This window comes from Carettochelys insculpta, chromosome 3, assembly GCF_033958435.1.
Source record: "Carettochelys insculpta isolate YL-2023 chromosome 3, ASM3395843v1, whole genome shotgun sequence".
NCBI classification, from domain to species: domain Eukaryota; kingdom Metazoa; phylum Chordata; order Testudines; family Carettochelyidae; genus Carettochelys; species Carettochelys insculpta.
Window position 1 is genome coordinate 42,662,633 of NC_134139.1, and position 18,512 is coordinate 42,681,144.

Sequence of the window (18,512 nt, forward strand, 5' to 3'; positions counted from 1 at the left end):
TCTTACTTTGCACCTGAATACACTAAACAATAACACCAGCTACTTGTGTATTCGAATTAACTAACTGTGTAGGAGTTAAAATTGCAAAGCACTTTGGACAATCAATTGTAGAGAGTGGTTGGTTAAATACAATTCATAACTTTTCAGATGGGTGCAAATAAAATGGGGGGAGGAGCAAAGTTTTATCCTTGTTTGTAAACTGGTACTCTACTAAATGTAAAAACAACAAGAAGTCCTGTAGCACCTTATAGACTAACAGATATTTTGGAGCATAAGCTTTCATGGGCAAAGACCCGCTTCATCTACTAAATGTAATTCACCAATCTGAACATTTCTGGTTAGTTACAGGTGCACCTTAAACTAAACTACAACATGGAATTAATGAGGCATGCCAATCACTGTCCTGCCCAACATTTTGGATGCTACTGTAAGACAAATATTACTAATTTAATCCCTAGCAAAATGCTTCCCTAGAGAAAAAATCAAAGGGAATAAAACAATGGACAGAGGAAAGAGTTGTCAGTGTATAAAGATTCCTGAACGGAGTTTTGGCATATTTATTAGCAGAGCTAGGAAAAAGAACACAACTGGAACACTGATTTTTCTACACAAGTAGAAATATTAACAGGCTCCTTTTATCCAAATTCATCATTCACCTGCATATTCAGGTTTCAGAGCTATGTACTGTACTGCTAGGGAACCTCTCTCAAGAGCACACCACCCCACAGCCACTCGCCCCATCTAGTGGTTCAATAGGGATCCAGCAGGCAACTTTAAAGCCAGGGATATTTAGTAACTGTTGTTATTATACTGCTATTGCACTATTACAAATTTGTGAAAAATGAAACATTTAAGCACATATAAGTATAATAAAGGGAAAATAAAGAGGATATCTTTCAAGATTAGGGACCAACAAGGCCATAACACTACAACTGAGATAATGCTGGTATGATAGCAAAAGTATCCACACATTCAAACATGCTCATTAAATAAACATGATGGATACAGTAATAACTACTTTTGGATGAGCAAACATTGTATTAAAACATAATCTGATGTAAGTTAAACAGAAACAATCACTTTATGAGAAACTGAAAACACGCAGACAAAGCAAGAAAAATGGAAATGTGTAGATTTCTGTAAGAAAAAGCTTATTGAAAACAAGAATTATTCTCCTGCAGTTTACATTCTTTTTCTCTGCACAAGCACACACAACAGAAATCAGCTAGCTTTCAGCAATCACCAAGCATCTGATCTTGCAATGAGCTCAGGCAGCCCGGACCCCAATGTCCACACGGAGACCTGCTAGAATGAAGCTCTCTGCAGGTCAATGGGTAGTCCCATATGGAACTGCTTAAAGAGCAGCATACAATGAGTTAACTTTTCCTTTGATGGTATTTTAGGTGGTCTATTGGCATTCAGTCAAAACTAAGACATATGAGGGTATACCCGTCATCGTTGGAAGGCACAGCAGGTTCATTCAGCCCATTTTATCTTGCACACTCAGAACCAGCCCAGATGTTAACACACAAAATGAAGATGGTCCTAGGTTTTATGTCTGTCTTATAAACAAGGAAATTTATGGATGAACAAGCCTTTGTTCTCCATATTCTATCCCCCAAGTCTTGAGAAAAGAACCATGATTCTCACTGGATACGCTAGGACCAAATTCATTCTCCTGCAGTAATAAAAACAAGACATAGCTTAAAATACTTGCCAAAGTAACTAAGTGATGTCGGAGACTATCCAAATCAAAACAATTGAAGAAGAATTTATAAGTTGTTTTCAAAGCTGCAAATGAAAGAGCGCCAACTTATTTGCTTTAGTAATACAAAATATTACAACCTATAAAATAAATCTGGGTTTAGTTCATGTGTATTACAGTAATGTGCCAAACATGAAGATATCTAATGGGAAACCAACATCCTTATCAGTCCTAGGACCATCTTCTAACTTCTGTAAACTCATAACAGATGTCATGGGTTTGTAACTATAGTTATAGCCTTTCCTACCACTCTTTATAGAGTGTTTTAGTTATAAAAATGCATCTGATTATTCTCAGACACACATAAAGCATCAGTGGGAAATCAGTGGGGTGTTGATAAAACTGTGGGTTTGGGGACTGGAATCTGCAAGCCCGCCAAGACACAAAGCATATTACTGAGGTTTTTTCTTACTTGGAATGCAACAGAGCCTAGACCCTGGCAGGAACCAGACCTGGAAGAAAGAATTTTGGGGGCTTGTGCACCATGGAAATTCCTTGCTCTCAATCTTCCATAAAATAGACAGCAAACCACCTCCACCCCCTACTTGCTCCACTGTGGACACATACTGCCCGACGCCACACTCTTCCCTCTCCCCCACAGACTTTGGAGTGCCCCCTCTATTTCACATTTAGCCCCAAAAGCTGCCATCAGCCCCCACTTAATCTGACAGCCCTCGTACACACCCCAGCAGCCCAGACATACATCCTGTTTGCACAGCCTTGAACACATCAGCCACACTGGGCTCAGCCCCCACATCCCAACCTCCAACCCTGTCATTGCCAGCATCCCCATCTACTCGCTTCACTAAATCCATGACTCACCATCAAACCCACCCTCCACCCCAAACATTCCAGGGCCATTCATCAGTGTCATCCTGGATTGGGGCTGCTTCTCCTGATCCTGAGTTCCCAGTTCTGCTTGTTCTGCATCCATGCTGGGCAGCCAGACCAAATTTGAGCAAGTGGCATTGCTGCTCAAGGTTACCCCATCCTCTGGATGGCCCTCTGAGATAAGGGCCCTGTGCAAATGCAGAGAGTACACACTGGCTAATCTAGGCTAACAAGAACTTTAGTGTTTGTTGTAAGAACATAAGGGGTGTGTCTGCACTAGCTGGCTACTTCGAAGTAGCCAGCACAATGTCGAAATAGCACGTGTCGCGTCTACACACGCCGTGTGCTGTTTCGACGTTGAAATCGACATTAGGTGGCGAGACATTGAAATTGTTATTCCTATCCGAAGATGGGAATAGCACCCTACTTCGACATTCCATGTCGAAGTAGGGCGTGTGTAGACAATCCGCGTCCCACTACATTGAAATAGCGGGGTCCTCCATGGCGGCCATCAGCTGAGGGGTTGAGAGACGCTCGGTCCAGCCCCTGCAGGGCTCTATGGTTGCCATATGCCGCAGTCCTTAGCCCAGGGCTTCTGGCTGCTGCTGCTGCTCCTGCAGCTGGGGGACCATGTTGTGTGCATGGGGTCTGCAACCAGTTGTTGGCTCTGTGGACCTTGTGCTGTGCAGGCCAAGTGTGTCTGGGAAGGGCCCATTAAGGGAGCGGCTTGCTCTTGCCCCAGAAGGGCTAGTCCAGCCTGTGACCCCGTCCGCAGGCTTTGCTGGTCCCTTATTTCAACGGAGAGTGCTTGTGTGTGTGGACGCTCCGCATTTCCTTCTGGGGTGGCTCCTTTCGACGTTCCCCATTGCTACTTTGACGTTGAACATCGACAGCACCAGCCCTGGAGGACATGTAGACAATACATGTTGAAGTAGCCTATTTCGATGTTCTTACTTCAAAATAGGCTACTTCAACGTAGTGTGCTAGTGTAGACACAGCCAAGAGCAATAAGGCTGCACTCCAGGGAAATGTCAGATGCAGCAGACCCATGTGCAACTAACACTAGCAAACACACTGGGGGAAAAAAACACAACAGTTTTAAAAAAAAAAACACGTGACTGCAAACTAAATTTGAGAAATTTTATTTAGTAAAACATTGCAAAGCACACAGCAATACACAAGGAGGAATCCAAAGGTACACCATTTTAAACTAGTATTTAATGCAGTTTAATTTGGATAGCCACGAACAGAAAATTATGGATTTTAGTGTATTCTGCATTTCTTTGGCCATGGAATTCATAGCAAAAATGTCCTCTAGAAACTAATCTTTAATTGTTTAAATACTTCTTTTTATCGCAAATGGCTGCATTTGTCACTCTGAAAACATTCAGAGTGTATAAATCAGGTCATATCTTCAAGAATCTGCACAATATTTTACAACTATTACCCACTTTTAACCCTGCATGTTTATCTAGAACATTTCTGTTATTGTGAGTGCCTAACAGTATACTCTATTTTGCTGGGAACTTTATGTAAAATCCCTTTAGCCCTGCATTAGATGAAGGTTAATGCAAAGATACTTTTCTCCACATATATAACTCTCCTTCCACGGCGCTCTCACAACTCTAATTTCAAATTTGAAATGTTCAGGTTGGCTAGACCTGAGGATTAGGCCCTTTTGTTAGTTATACATGTGCAGAGATGCATAATAACCAAGTCAAAGCATTTACACACTTGGTTTCATGCACGCACAACTGCTTTAAGGCTAGGGCAGGGGTTGGCAAAAAAAATGGCAAGAAGAGCCTTTTTTTTTTTAATTTGGTAAAAAACTCAATAATTCATGAGCCGCAATGCACACAAATATGAGATGGGCCTTAAAAAAATAACATCAGACCACACTTTTTGTAACCCCTACTTTAAAAACAGTGCACACACAATGATTTGTAAAGCAATACATGTTTATTGGAGGACATTCCCAAACTTTTACATATTCTATTTCCTCACACTCTACATGTGTGTTTATACTACTATCTTCCTGACTTTCACTCCCAAACCTATGTTAATTATGCCAATCTTAGTTCACCTTTAATTTCAGTTTTCTTTCTTAAAATGCATATTGCCTTCCACAGCAGGAATGCTGCAAGCTTCCTCTTCCTTTCCAAAATCCAGACTTTTTAGCAAAACGATCAAACACAGATATAGTATCATAACCCACAATGCACTGCATGTATCAAAGAGGTAGTTATCCAACATTTCAAGATCACATATCGTTTGCTATATAAGTATGAGTTGTTCATTGTTGGTCTTTTAGACTTTCACCATATATCAAATAATCATGAGGGCTTATTTATTTATTTAATTTACTTTAACTTTGCAATTCTAGCATTGGGAGCCACAAATAAGTCCTTAAGGAACCTGGGCTAGGCAAACCAGAGGCATGCTCATGGCTCCGTAGATAGGGGGCGCCACAAAGGGCTCAGACTTCCCCTTGATGCAGACTCCTCTCTGTTTCCTTCCCTGTGCTGGGTGGCAGGTTTCTCATCAGTTCCTCACCTCTGCCCACTTATTCTTCAGCAGGTTGACCGAGGACTGCAGCTGCACCTTGCCCCCACCCCCTCATCCTTAAAAGCCCAGAGCTGTGTGGATTGAGTCCCTTCCTGCTTGTGCTGCTCCGTCTCCAATAGAGACGGGGCCCCATGGACCAGAAGCAAAAGTCTACGGGCTGAGAGTGAGCAGAGGAGCTGTGGTGGGGGACAGAGCAAGGCTGGAAATGGAGCAGAGGATACTTGGAGGCTAGGAAGTGGTGGGGTTTGTTGTTTGTATGTGTTTGTTTGTTTGGGGGGGGTGAGCTGAGATCAGTCAGTAGAGCCAGGCACAGGATTTCATGAAGCAGTGGGCAGGGAGGCAGAGAGGGCAGTGGGCAAAGCTAACTGGTGCGTGGGAGGGGGACTGGGATGGGAACAGATTGGTGGGACAATTTGCTGTCTGGCTTAGTGAGGTAGCAGCAAACATGCCAGGGCCTCCTGGGGAGCAGGCTGGTGCTTCCAGGGGAGAGCTGTTGTTCACAGCTGCCCCACTCCGCACCTTCCCCTCTCCCTTCTTCTGCCTGTCAACAATTCCCCGCAATCTCTCTGGTTTGTTTTTTTTTCACTCCACCTCTCTCTGCTCTGAAACTTAGGCCCAGACATCAAGGATCCTCTCTGGACTTTTTCCTTTTCTTTCTTCCTCAACAGAGATCAGCAGCAGACATGGACTAGGAGGAGGGAGAGATACACACTCAACATGTCAATGGAGGAGGGAAAGTTAAAAGAAAATAAAAGAAGGGGAGGCAAAGGGGGGAAAACTGTAGAGGGAGGTGAGGGGGGAGTGGGTGGGAGAGCACTGGGCAGAGGGATCTGTGGTGGAAATCTCTGGGAGATCTCTGGCCACTGGGCTTGGGGGTTGCTGGGCATAACAGGGTGGGGGTGCAGGCAGGGAAGTGCTATGGTAGGAGCAGGGCTGGGATTGAAGGTACAGGAAGGAAGGAAGTGCAAAGTTTGGGTGAATGTGGCACTGTGCAAAGGTTGGGGTGCAGGTGGCCAAATGCAGGGGTTAGGGTCACAGGGGACGCAGTATAGGAGTTGGGAGAAGGAGTTAATGAAAAAGAAGCACAGGACATTGGTACAAAGGTTGTGGAGCACAGGGGGGCCAAGGGAAATGGGGACAAACCATATCTGGGGAGTGGCAGGAGCACCAAAATACAATTTCACCCAGGGTGCCATTTTCCCGAAGGCCAGACTGTCTGGCCTGCACAATTGTAATTCCTGTAGGACTGGGAGTATAACATCAGCGGTGATTGGGGTGAAGCTTAATCCTGGCAAAATCACAATGATATTGGGATAGAGCAAGATTCCCTAATTATCATAGGAATGGTTAAAATGCACGTCCCTGTTAATGAGGGAGCTGTTCCTCTTTAGGTCAGGAATATGCAGCACCTCATTATCATAATGGCAACCACATGTGATTCGAAAGCGCTGCTTTCAAATTACATACTGCCCATATAGACGGGGGCCTTTCAAAAAGACCCCCAGACTTTGAAAGCCCCTTTTTCATAAAACCAAAATAGGAAGAAGGGGTTTTCGGAATCCAGGAGGTACTTTTGAAAGGACCTCCTGGATTCCCGGGTGGCACACAATTTGAAAGCGGTACTTTCGTATCACTCATGGCCACCAATATGCTAATGAGGCACTGCATATTCATGAAAGTGCCTCATTAGCATCTTCCCAACTCACTCATTACCATGCCCCTTCTGAAAGGAGGGGGCTACTGTAGACATGGACTCCAACATTTACATTTTTTTGCTAAAATCTTATTGTCATTCTAATCCCTCTTCACAGGGGGAATCAGACTGATTAAACAGATGAAAATTGCAGCTCTGATTACCATTATCAACAAAGTAACAGTTTAAAGTACATCTAATCAAACAGTCTAAAGGCTTCATGATCTATCCCAGGAACCATAAACTAAAGCATGATTGTTCATCAGCTGAAGTTTTGATACACTCATTAATTCTGAGATTATTAGTGGTTGCAAAAAGATTGATTGCCAAGGCCGACTAATTGATAAAATACGTTTTGGCCAGTACTTTCTATATTTATCCCACCAATAAATTTTATTTGAAGACGAATATTGAGCAACTGCCAAGCTGCTGGTAAAAACACTGATTAGTTCTGGTATTGATATCTTTGAGCCTAAAAGATTAGCTTCTCTCATAGACAGATCACACAACTAAACACAGACAGGAAGCTGGCCAAACTCCAGGCATTTTTGTGGAGGCAGATGTAGAAAGTAGTTGAAAAAATAGCCTTAGCTATGTCAGCAAGCCTTACTAATGGAGGCATTGCTTATTCCAGCAAAAGACTGCTTCTGCCTAAATAATTAACATATGCCAGTTCGGCAAACTAAAGAAGATATGTTAGCTGTGATGGTATCTGACGGAAACATTAGACATATCACTCATATGTGGCACACGGCCAGAAAGGGTTAATCAGCTCTAAGGCTGACTGACCTAGCGTTCACCTTTAAAGACTTGTTAGGAAAATGCAGAAAGGATAAGTTGGCTGTTACATTAAGTCAGAGTAGAACTCTGTAATGCAAACTTGCATTGTAAGAGCAGTAGAATGATAAAGAAAAGTTACTCACCGTAGTAACGGTGGTTCTTCGAGATGTGTCCCTGTGGGTGCTCCACAATAGCTGTCGGGCTTGCCCGGCGCCGCAGATCGGATCTTCCAAGCAGTTTCTGCCGGACCGCGCATGCGCCGGTGCGCGCCGCTCCCTTGCGCGCTCCTGGCCACGTGCGCGATCCGGTCCCCGCCAGTTCCTCGACCAACCACCTCAGGTGCCCCTGCAAAACACTAACAGAGATCCGAAGCAGGGAGGATGGGCGGGTAGTGGAGCACCCAGGGGGACACATCTCGAAGAACCACCGTTACTACGGTGAGTAACTTTTCTTTCTTCTTCGAGTGTCCCCGTGGGTGCTCCACAATAGGTGACTACCCAGCAGTAACCCAAGATAGGAGGTGGGTAATCGGATTATGTGCAGCTTGTCCCCGAGAGGACCGCTGCAGAGAGACGGGTATCCTCTTGGAATACCCTGTGAAGGGCGTAATGTTTGGTGAAGGTGTCGTAGGATGACCAGGTCGCCGCTCTGCAAATGTCTTTTAACGCAACGCCCTTGAAAAAGGTTGTTGATGCCGCCACCGCCCTAGTGGAATGAGCCCTGGGAGTGGCCAATAAAGGAGTCTTTTTGAGCTCGTAGCACATTTTTATGCAGGATACAATGTGCTGTGAGATTCTCTGCAAGGAGAGACCTTCTCCTTTCGATTTGGGAGCGAGGGAGACTAGGAGTCTATCCGTTTTCCGGAAGGACTTGGTCCTGTCTATGTAGAAGGCTAGCGCCCTCCTCACGTCCAGGAGGTGTAGGCGCGCCTCTTCGTTGGAGTTATGAGGCTTTGGATAAAACGAGGGTAGAACAATAGGTTCGTTAATGTGAAACTCGGAAGAAACTTTGGGAACAAAGGCTGGATGCAGCCATATGGTTACCGCCTCCTTGGAAAAAACAGTGCAGGGTGGTGTTGCCATGACTGCCGCGAGCTCGCTCACCCTACGAGCTGACGTAATTGCAAGAAGAAATGTCGTCTTTACTGTAAGGAGGCGGAGTGGAACCGTGGCCAAGGGCTCGAACGGTGGTCCCATTAGCGTGGTAAGCACCAGGTCCAAGTTCCACGAAGGTGGAATCGGTTTCCGAGGGGGGTAGAGGTTTACCAACCCTTTGAGGAACCTGGTAACCATAGGGTGGGCGAACACCATGTGCCCTTCCTCCTCATGTCTGAACGCCGAGATGGCGGCAAGGTGGACCTTCAACGAGGATAGCGAGAGTCCTCCTCTCTTGAGGTCCAGTAAATACTCTAGTATTGTAGGTATAGGCACCAAAAGGGGGGCCAGCTGTTTGGTAGAACACCAAGCCGTGAAGCGAGTCCATTTTTGCTTGTAGGTCTTCCTGGTGGAAGTCCTCCTGCTACTTTCTAGGACTTGCTGTACTTCCACTGTGCATGTGCTCTCTAGGGAGCTGAGCCATGGATTAACCACGCTTGCAGTCGCAGGCTTTGGGGGTGCGGGTGCACTATGGACCCCTGGGCCTGCGTGAGCAGATCCGGCGCCACCGGAAGAGGCATCGGTGGACGGTCCAACATGCGCAGGAGTAGGGGGAATCATTGTTGTCGATCCCACGTTGGGACTATCAGGATCATCCGGGCCCTTTCCCTCCTGGCTTTCTGCAAGACTTTGTGGATCAGCACTGTGGGAGGAAACGCATAAAGCAGGGGGCCCCTCCACGGGATCGCGAACGCGTCCCCCAGGGACCCCCATCCCAGTCCTGCCCTGGAGCAGAATCGTGGGCACTTCTTGTTGTGCTGAGTGGCAAACAGGTCTATTTGGGGAAAACCCCATGCGTGGAAAATCGGCCGTAGCAGATCGGGACGGATCTGCCACTCTTGTGTGAGTGCAAAACGCCTGCTCAGCTGGTCTGCCTTCACATTGTGCGCACCCGGCAAGTATGAGGCTTTCAAGATTATATTGTTGGCGATGCACCAGTTGCATAAGCGGATTGCTTCCGTGCATAAGGCACGGGATCGAGCTCCTCCTTGCCTGTTTATATAAAACATGGTGGAGGTATTGTCTGTACTGATCCCGACGACTTTGCCTTGTATGTGGTCTCGAAAGTGTCTGCAGGCGTTGAATACTGCTCTGAGCTCCAGTATATTTATGTGTAGTGACTGTGCCGTGGGTGACCACAGTCCTTGAGTCACCTCTTCGCCCATGTGCGCTCCCCACCCTATGAGGGAGGCATCTGTAGTGAGAAAAACCGATATTTGCAGCTGGTGGAAGGGTACCCCTGTTAGCAGGTTCCTGGGGTTTACCCACCATTGTAGGGATTTGCGCACCCCGGCTGTGGGCGACACCACCCTGTGAACGGTGTGTACTGCCGGTTTGTATACACTCGCCAGCCAGTGCTGCATGCTGTGCATGTGTAACCTGGCGTTCTGTACTACGAACGTCGCCGCTGCCATGTGGCCCAGCAGCTGCAAGCACGTCAAGACCGGCACCGTAGGGCTGAAGGTGATGACCTGCACGAGGGAACCAATGGCCCGAAAGCGAGCCTCTGGTAGATATACTCTCGCTGTAACCGAGTTTATGCGAGCCCCTGTGAACTCTATGTCCTGTGTGGGGTCTATTTTCGATTTTGCCAGATTGATAACCAGGCCGAGTGAAGAGAACGTGTTTGCTGTGACGCGTATCATGCGCAGAACCTCCCCCTTCGAGGCCCCTTTGAGCAGGCAGTCGTCCAGATACGGGAAAATAAATACCCCCTGTCTGTGCAGGTAGGCTGACACCACTGCCAAGGTCTTGGTGAAGACTCTGGGGGCCGAGGAGAGGCCAAATGGTAGGACCTCGTATTGGAAGTGTTCGTTGCCTACCATGAACCGGAGGAATCGCCGGTGAGCCGGATGGATAGTTATGTGGAAGTACGCGTCTTGTAAATCGAGGGCTGCGAACCAGTCTCCATCGTCCAGTGCTGTAAGGATGGAGGCGATTGTGGTCATCCGAAAACGTTGCTTGCGCAGGTACCTGTTGAGGCCGCGAAGGTCTAAGATGGGCCTCCAGCCTCCTGTCTTTTTCTCCGTGAGGAAGTACCTGGAGTAGAACCCTTTCCCTTGCAGTTGCTCCGGCACTCTTTCCACCGCCCCTATGAGCATGAGATGGTCCACCTCCTGCCTGAGCCTCGCTACATGGGAGGCCTCCTGGAGGTGGGGCTTGGGTGGAGGTCGTGACGGTGGGAGTGACTGGAAGGGGATGGCGTACCCCGTGGCTATGATCTCCAGCACCCATTTGTCTGTGGTGATCCTTTGCCACTGGTCGTAGAATGGTCGGAGGCGATGGTGGAATAGTCGCTTCAGATGACCTTGTGCGATGGTAGTGATGGCGCAGCCCTGGATCTGTATGTCAAACTTGTGGCCTTTGGCCCCGCCCCGAGGACGCACGGCTCTGTTGTGAACGTCGCCTGGGAGTTCTGTACTGCTGGTGCTGTTGAAGTCGCCCTTGCTCGTAACCCCTGTGGTACTGGGGGCGCTGTTGCTGGTACTGGTACCGTCTTTGTTGAGGTTAGTACCTTTTCTTTGTGTATGGAGGGGCGTTGCTGTGGAACGTGCTGCTGTGTCCGCAACGTCCAGGGCGATCTGAACTCCCGTCCTCGAGGCCGCGTAGCCTTCTTACACTATGGCCTTGAGCACCGGCTTTTTGTCCTCTGGAAGCGAGTCCATGAGGGAGGTGAACCTGGAATAGTTGTCGAAATTATGGTTCGCTAAGTGCGCTGCGTAATTTGCCATTCGCAACGTTAAAGTGGAGGAGGAGTAGACCTTTCTGCCGAACAGCTCTAGCTTCTTGGCATCTTTGTCTGTCCCCCTGTCCTGAATTGAGATGTCTTTGATCTTTGTTGCGACGACTCCACCACCAAGGAATTTGGCTGTGGGTGGCTGAACAGGAACTCCATGCCCTTCGCCGGCACGAAGTATTTCTTATCCGCTCTCTTTTGGACAGGCGGAATAGTCGCAGGGGTCTGCCATGTCGTAGTGGCGGACTCTAAGATCGCTTCATCAAGCGGTATTGCTACTCTGGAGGAGGCCGGAGGTCTCAAATTTTTGAGGAGTTTATGGTGTTTCTCTTGCACCTCTGCTGTCTGGATGCCTTGCGTGAAGGCCACCCTCTTAAACAGCTCTTGAAACTGTTTGAGATCATCCGGAGGATGGACGTCCCCTGGGGCCGTAGCCTCGTCCGGGGAGGAGAGCGAGGAACCGCTGGGGTACGTCTCTCTGGACCCTTCCGGTTCCTGCTGGTGATGGTACACCCTCTCGCTAGAGGTTTGCGAGGGAAAATCTCGGGGTTCCATAACCAGTCCCCCCTGAGATGCTTGAGTCTCTGTCCCCGGTTGCAATTGCCCTCGGGGGTACGAGATCGTCTGTGGGGATCTTTCCCTAGTAGATTGCCGATGGTGTCTATGCCCCGCGTGGTAGGGGCGACCATGGCAGTATAGGCACTGTTCTTGGGAAGGTGACCTAGACCACTCCCTCGGTGCATACCCTCTGCGTCTGGGGGAGGGAGATCGTCGAGACACTGGAGAGAGCGATTTTGCATAATAGTCCAGCGGTTCAAACCCCAGGAAGGGTGAAGGTGGTCCCAGCCAGGGTGAGGCTGGTTGCAAAAATGGAGAAGGGGGCTCCGGGTAGGCTAGGGGGGACCCCTGCCTTCTGGTTGGAGTCTGCAACATAAGCGGAGGGCTGTGAGAAAGCAACTCCACAGCCCTGTCCGGAGAGGGGCTGCAATGCCTCCTCTTGTGTGCAGCCTTCCCCCTCCCTGGAGGAGGTAACTCCGCCCCCTGACGCACAGGGGATCCCGGCCCCGTCCGCACCGTGCTCGGCACGCTTGAAGGTGGTGCCGCACGTGCGGTGTCCTTCGGTGCCTGCAGGCTGCGTGCCTGCGCGCTCTGCACCGCCGGTTCCCCGGGGGTCGGTGCCACTGCCTGCGGTGCCGCCGGCACCGGCGCTTGTTTAGCTGCCGCCCTGCCTGCGGTGCGGGGCGGCTGGCTGATTATCGGAGGCTGAGCCGCTTCCACGTGGCTCTCCGTGCCGCCGCCGATCAGCTGTTGCTGCGGCTGGGGGCTGCTCGCTCCTCCCGTCCCGCTTGCTGTTGCTACTGGCAGGGATCGGGCTGGGGAGGCTTTCCTCCGTTTCTGCGCTGATGGGGTGAGGGAGGCAGCTTTCCTTTTATGGGCCCCGGAGGGTCCCTCCTGCTGCGGCCGCTCCGGCACGTCTGGCTGGAGGGCCTTATCAAAAAGCAGCATTTTAAGCCGCATCTCCCTGTCTCTCCTTGCTCTGGCTGTTAATTTAGCACAGAAGGAGCATTCCTGTGCAACATGGGACTCCCCAAGGCACCTTATGCATAGACTGTGCCCATCGGACGCTGGCATCGCCTCTCGGCAGGACTCACATTTTTTAAATCCTGAAGAGGACATTGTTGGTGAGTCTTTCAGTTGTTAAACGGGTACTTAGCACCTTCTCTGTGCTGTTTTCCCCCTTCCGATGGCCTGCCGCAGCAGGAGGGCTGATGGCCCTATGCTCCTGGCCTCCGGCGCTTGTTACTGGGACTGGATTGAAGCTGTCCCGCTTGTAGTTTGTTTGTTGCTTTTTTTTTTTTTTTTTTTTGCAAAAATAACAACCGGCTAACTTGCAGTAGCCTAAGTACTTGAAAAACTTTAAAGAAAAACAGTTAAAGCCATTGAATACGCTACTTGGCCTTAGCCTAGTTCGGATTCCGTCTGCAGCCGACAGCGGTTAAGAGGAACTGGCGGGGACCGGATCGCGCACATGGCCAGGAGCGCGCAAGGGAGCGGCGCGCGCCGGCGCATGTGCGGTCCGGCAGAAACTGCTTGGAAGATCCGATCTGCGGCGCCGGGCAAGCCCGACACCTATTGTGGAGCACCCACGGGGACACTCGAAGAAGAAGTGTTTGTTCAGGTTTTGTGATGTGAACAAACAATCCTTGACTCTTAATAAAGCTTTGATTCAAGACCAGAAGGGAATATTAACATTTAAGATTAAATGTGATTTAAGTAGCATTATTGTTCATGTGTCTCTTTGAAATGACACAAGAAGATGTAGAAAGTAGTTGAAAAACAGCCTTAGCTGTAACAGCAAGCCTTCCCAATGAAGGCATTGCTTATATCAGCAAAAGAGTACTTCTGGCCAAATAATTAATATACAATATGTTGGTATATGTTAACACATACTTTTGAAGAATGTGGTAAACCATATACAAACTGTTTAATGGATAAATTACCTTATGCTAATTGCCATGATGCTTGGGAGCCAGAAGCTTGCCTTAAAAGCCTATTGTGCAAGCCAAAAGGCTGCTGCAAATGTATGAAGTTCCTTTGGACAGGATCCTTTTACTCTCACATCTGGTTGGATGCTCATGAGGAAAGCTGGAAGCCGTAAGAAATGAGACCCCAGGATATCCTGGTGGCCCCTTTGGTGGCCTTTGCTTAAGTCTCAGATCTGCAGTCAGGTTTTCATACAGGGCTAAACTAAAGCCATAAGGATTGGGGTCCCAGTCATTGGCTGGAAATCACCCTGGAATATGGATTTTGGACTATAACCACGGACTAAATTCTGAAAAATACTTTTGCAACTACAAGATCACCATCTCTACTGGGTAAGTGAGCTTCAAAAATTGAACTTATATCTGTATGTATATTGATTTTTTTAACCAAAACTCTCTTTTTAAATTATTTTTAGTCTAATTAATAATAATTGCTTTTAAGTATGTATTTGGGATAAGATCTCAAATATTTATTGACCTAGAAGGTAATGTGTCCAGTTCTTTGCGATTAGTAGAACTTTATTTGGGGTGTCTGGATGGAAGCCTGAGGACAGGTACGTAAGGGAATTGTGTAGTATGGAACTCTGATTGACCAATAAAGTACAGGAAGGTTGCAACATTTGTGAATTTAACAACTGCAAATTCAATTATTTGCAAGCAGCTGGGGGAATCAGTTTCACTTTCCTGTGCTGAACTTGGTGGGCAGGCAGAGCAAGCTTCCAAACAGCTCTTCTTCTAGCCTGCCAGCCACGGTTACCATTGCAGGGACCCATGTGGGATCACTGGCATGGCAGGGGGAAGAAGCAGAGGATCCCCCACACACACTCACACTGGGCAAGGGACCCCATGCCCCCTGGGGCTGCGGGAGGAGTGGAAAAGAGTGAGAACAAGGCCAGGGCACAGGGCCATGGTATTTGCTCTGGAAGTTGGGCACCAAAGGGGCCAGATGAGGGCTCTGCTACAGCAGCCACAGCAGCTCTGTCAGCGCCAACACACACCACAACAGTGGTCATTTTATTTGCGGTAGCAGCAGCCATCGGCCCCAGCCCAGCCTATATAGAGCAGGGGCGCCCAATGTAACATCAGTAGTTGCCACCATCAGAATTTTCTACCAGTGGCAGATTTCAACATACAAGCTGATCGTAAAATGCTATCTGCCATAATTTGTGGCTGACGCACATTGAGCTGGTTCATGAGAGACTACAGCTGCAAATTCGAGGCACAGCCCAGCCACTGACTGGCTCCGGCGTGGTGATCTGCATTGGGCCCAGGCAGTTTCCTTCTGAGCCCCAGCAAGCATTCGGTATTTGCAAAAATTAAATATTTTCAAGGATTCTCAACACCCAACCCTTGCAAGTGTTGTGACCCTACTGTAACACAGAAGCTGTTCTGTGCTGCCTTGGTATAGTAAATACAAATACTGGAATAACGATCAGCTGTGTGAAGTGTATGTCCCATTTCTTTCAGCACCCCTAACTGAGTGACCTCAACTGACTCCCCATGACTCTATTCATCACTGGACATTTTTGCTGAGGTAACTTACAGCTGGTAAGGCCCTACTAATTTCACAGTCCATACATGAAATTGGCCTTGCCCCCACATGAAATATGATCTCTCCAAACAATCAGCCAGACTGGGGAGGGACAGCTTCTTCTGCCTGGCTTTTATCATGGCACCTGAGCCTGGTGCTTTAGCCCCATAATCCTTGCTGGGGCCAGGGCCCGATGGCTCTTGCCAGGGCTGGAACACTCATTTTCAAATCATCTAGGGCCCCTGAGCATAGGCCACTATGTTAATCCACCACTGGCCCCTGTTTGAGGCCCTCCCAGCAGCAGTGAAGAGATTGGACCTACCTCTACCTCCAGGAGCCTCCTTCAGCTATAGAAAACTGCAGCTGCTTCTGCCTCTAGAGTAGGTCTCTGAGGGCAGCAACAAATATGAGTATGGCAATCCTGCAACTGCCCTTACACAGCTTTGGGACCCTCCACAGTCCCTTTTCAGATCAGGACCCTAAAGTTACAACACCCTGAATTTCATTTCAGATTGTGAAAATGACCAATGTGAACTGTGAATTTGGTAGGCCTGACCAACAGGGCTTTTAATCAGCACAGCTGTAGTCATTGAGGTGTGTGTTATTTTTTTCATACACCTAACCAACACAACGCTGCTAAAAAGACTTTTAAGTATGAATGAGGACAGGTAGACATGAAAGACATATTTGTCTTTGCTCAGAAAGCCCTTCACTTGCCCTCTTATCACAGGAACTTTCTGAACATGCTAAATGAAGTCACCAGGCTATCATATAACATACAGAATATTGTTATACAGGCAAATAAATCTGAAAAATCTGCATGAGTGGGAAAAGAAGGCCAGAATTAGCATTTCTTAGCTATAGCAATTTCCCTTTAATCAATTATACTTTCATGGTCGCTGAGATTCCTTGGCTTGGTACATATAGAAATGTATTTGTTCTAATTACAGCGCCTAATTATTAGAGATCAGTTTCTTAGGCTTCTCTGAAAGCTTGTCTATCATCCTAATCCTCTGAGACAGATATATTTTACATATAGACAAGCAGAATAAAATCAAGGGAAACATTAGTGCAAACTTACGTAATAAGTTTCCTTCCACAAGGCAGGAATAACAATTTGCTGTACAATTCTGAGTAGTCTAATTAAATTTCATATCCCCACCCCCACCCCACTCCAGCCCCATTATTAGATTACAAGTGTCTGTAATCAAGGATGAAAAAGAGGGAAAAAAAAATGTACAAATGTAGGCCAGGTCTCCATTTACAGCAGCACAGCCATAGCTATGAGGGAGCTCTCGTCAACATGATCAAACCAGCTCCATAAGAGGTGGCAGCTGTGTCACAGGGAGAGCACCTTCTGCCTACACGGCACTGTGCACAAGAGTGCTCATGCTGCAGAACTTATGTCGTTCATGAGGAGGTATTTTTACACCCCCAAGGTGACCAAAATTTTGCCAACATCAGTGCAAGTGTAGACATGACTTCAGTGCTAAGTGAATTATGGGCAGGCCTGCTGAAGGGAGAGGGAGGGCCCAGGGGGCAACTGCCTCAGGGTTTGGTGATTCAAAAGGGTCCAGGGTTCCCGCCTACTGCTGCCATTACTGTTACAGTCTGGGCAGCACTCAGCACTAGCTGCCCCAGCCCCACTCCTTCCACCTGAGGCCCTGCCCCTTATGGTACTGAGGAGCCAACTCCCCACCCCTGCACACACACACACACACACACACACACACACACACACACACACACACACACACACACACACACACACACACACACACACACACACACCTTGCCCAGAGGCCTGGTTAGGCTGTCAGCTCCCCGACTACAGATAACACTTACTAGCAATATCAAATATTGTAACAGTCTTCAAAAACAAAGAGAATTATAAACTATTTGACAATGGCTACCATATTAATCCTTAAAATTGCCACCGATGTTGAGCACCTCATCATTCTGAACTAATGAAACTTACACTGCCCATTATGTCTTTGGAAAGCCACAATGTCACTGGTTCCATAATAAAAGAAAAGTTCATACTTACTAAGTGTAACCCACACACCTAGAGATATGGTTCACTGTCCCATGTAGTGGCACTAAGGCCGCTTATACAGAGACATCCTTAACTGAGAACCAGCTGCCTTTTAGCTCAAACTGTACAGGCTCATGCACTAAGTTTCAGAGATCCCAGGTTCAATTCCACCTGGGTGTCTCATCCAGAATCATAAGGACATAAATACAAGGCTGAAACTGTATATCATATATGGTATTTTTTTCTGCAACAGGACACTCCATTTTAAGAAGTGTGGAATTTCCTTCCATACTTCAACATCTAAAACAAGTTTTTTTGGCTGCTCTAATTTTGGGACACCTTTTCTTTCCTTACTTTTGTACTTCCTTTCTCCTGCCAGAAGGGCCTGTCATTACAGTATTTCACTGTTAAATGATGACAAGGTCATCAAGGAGGAGAGGATTAATTAAAAGCCTCAAAGGATAATGTCCTCTTGAACAGACTAAATTCCCCTTTCATAGACTACCTTTTTAATAGTCTCTAGCCACGAAGTAGACATAGATCAAGAGGTGAGATAAACATCAGTAGGGGAGGAAATACATCTTTTTAAAAACATAGCAACTCTCTCATCCCTGAGGAGAGTCAACACAATAAAGTGGACAGCTCAACCTAGCAGCAGATAGACTAAACTGATGAAATAATTGGGAAAGAATTAGGATACGGACACTGGAATGAAAGAAACATTTTTCTGTCAGGAATGCTGATTTGCCAAACTTGAAACATTTCACGGGAACACACAGAATTTAATAAGTGCTTTATTTTAATAAAGTCAAAACAATTAGCTTCAACTATATTGTATTACTCTAAAATTATTGTGGAATGTAAAAGTCAACATAAAG

General features: G+C 47.4%; 1 protein-coding gene across 2 annotated transcripts in view; it reads right to left on the bottom strand.

Moving 5' to 3' along the window:
* RMDN2 (regulator of microtubule dynamics 2) overlaps positions 1-18,512 on the bottom strand; it is a 58,510-nt gene that overhangs the window by 24,616 nt on the left and 15,382 nt on the right. The gene's annotated exons all lie outside the window — the stretch shown is intronic.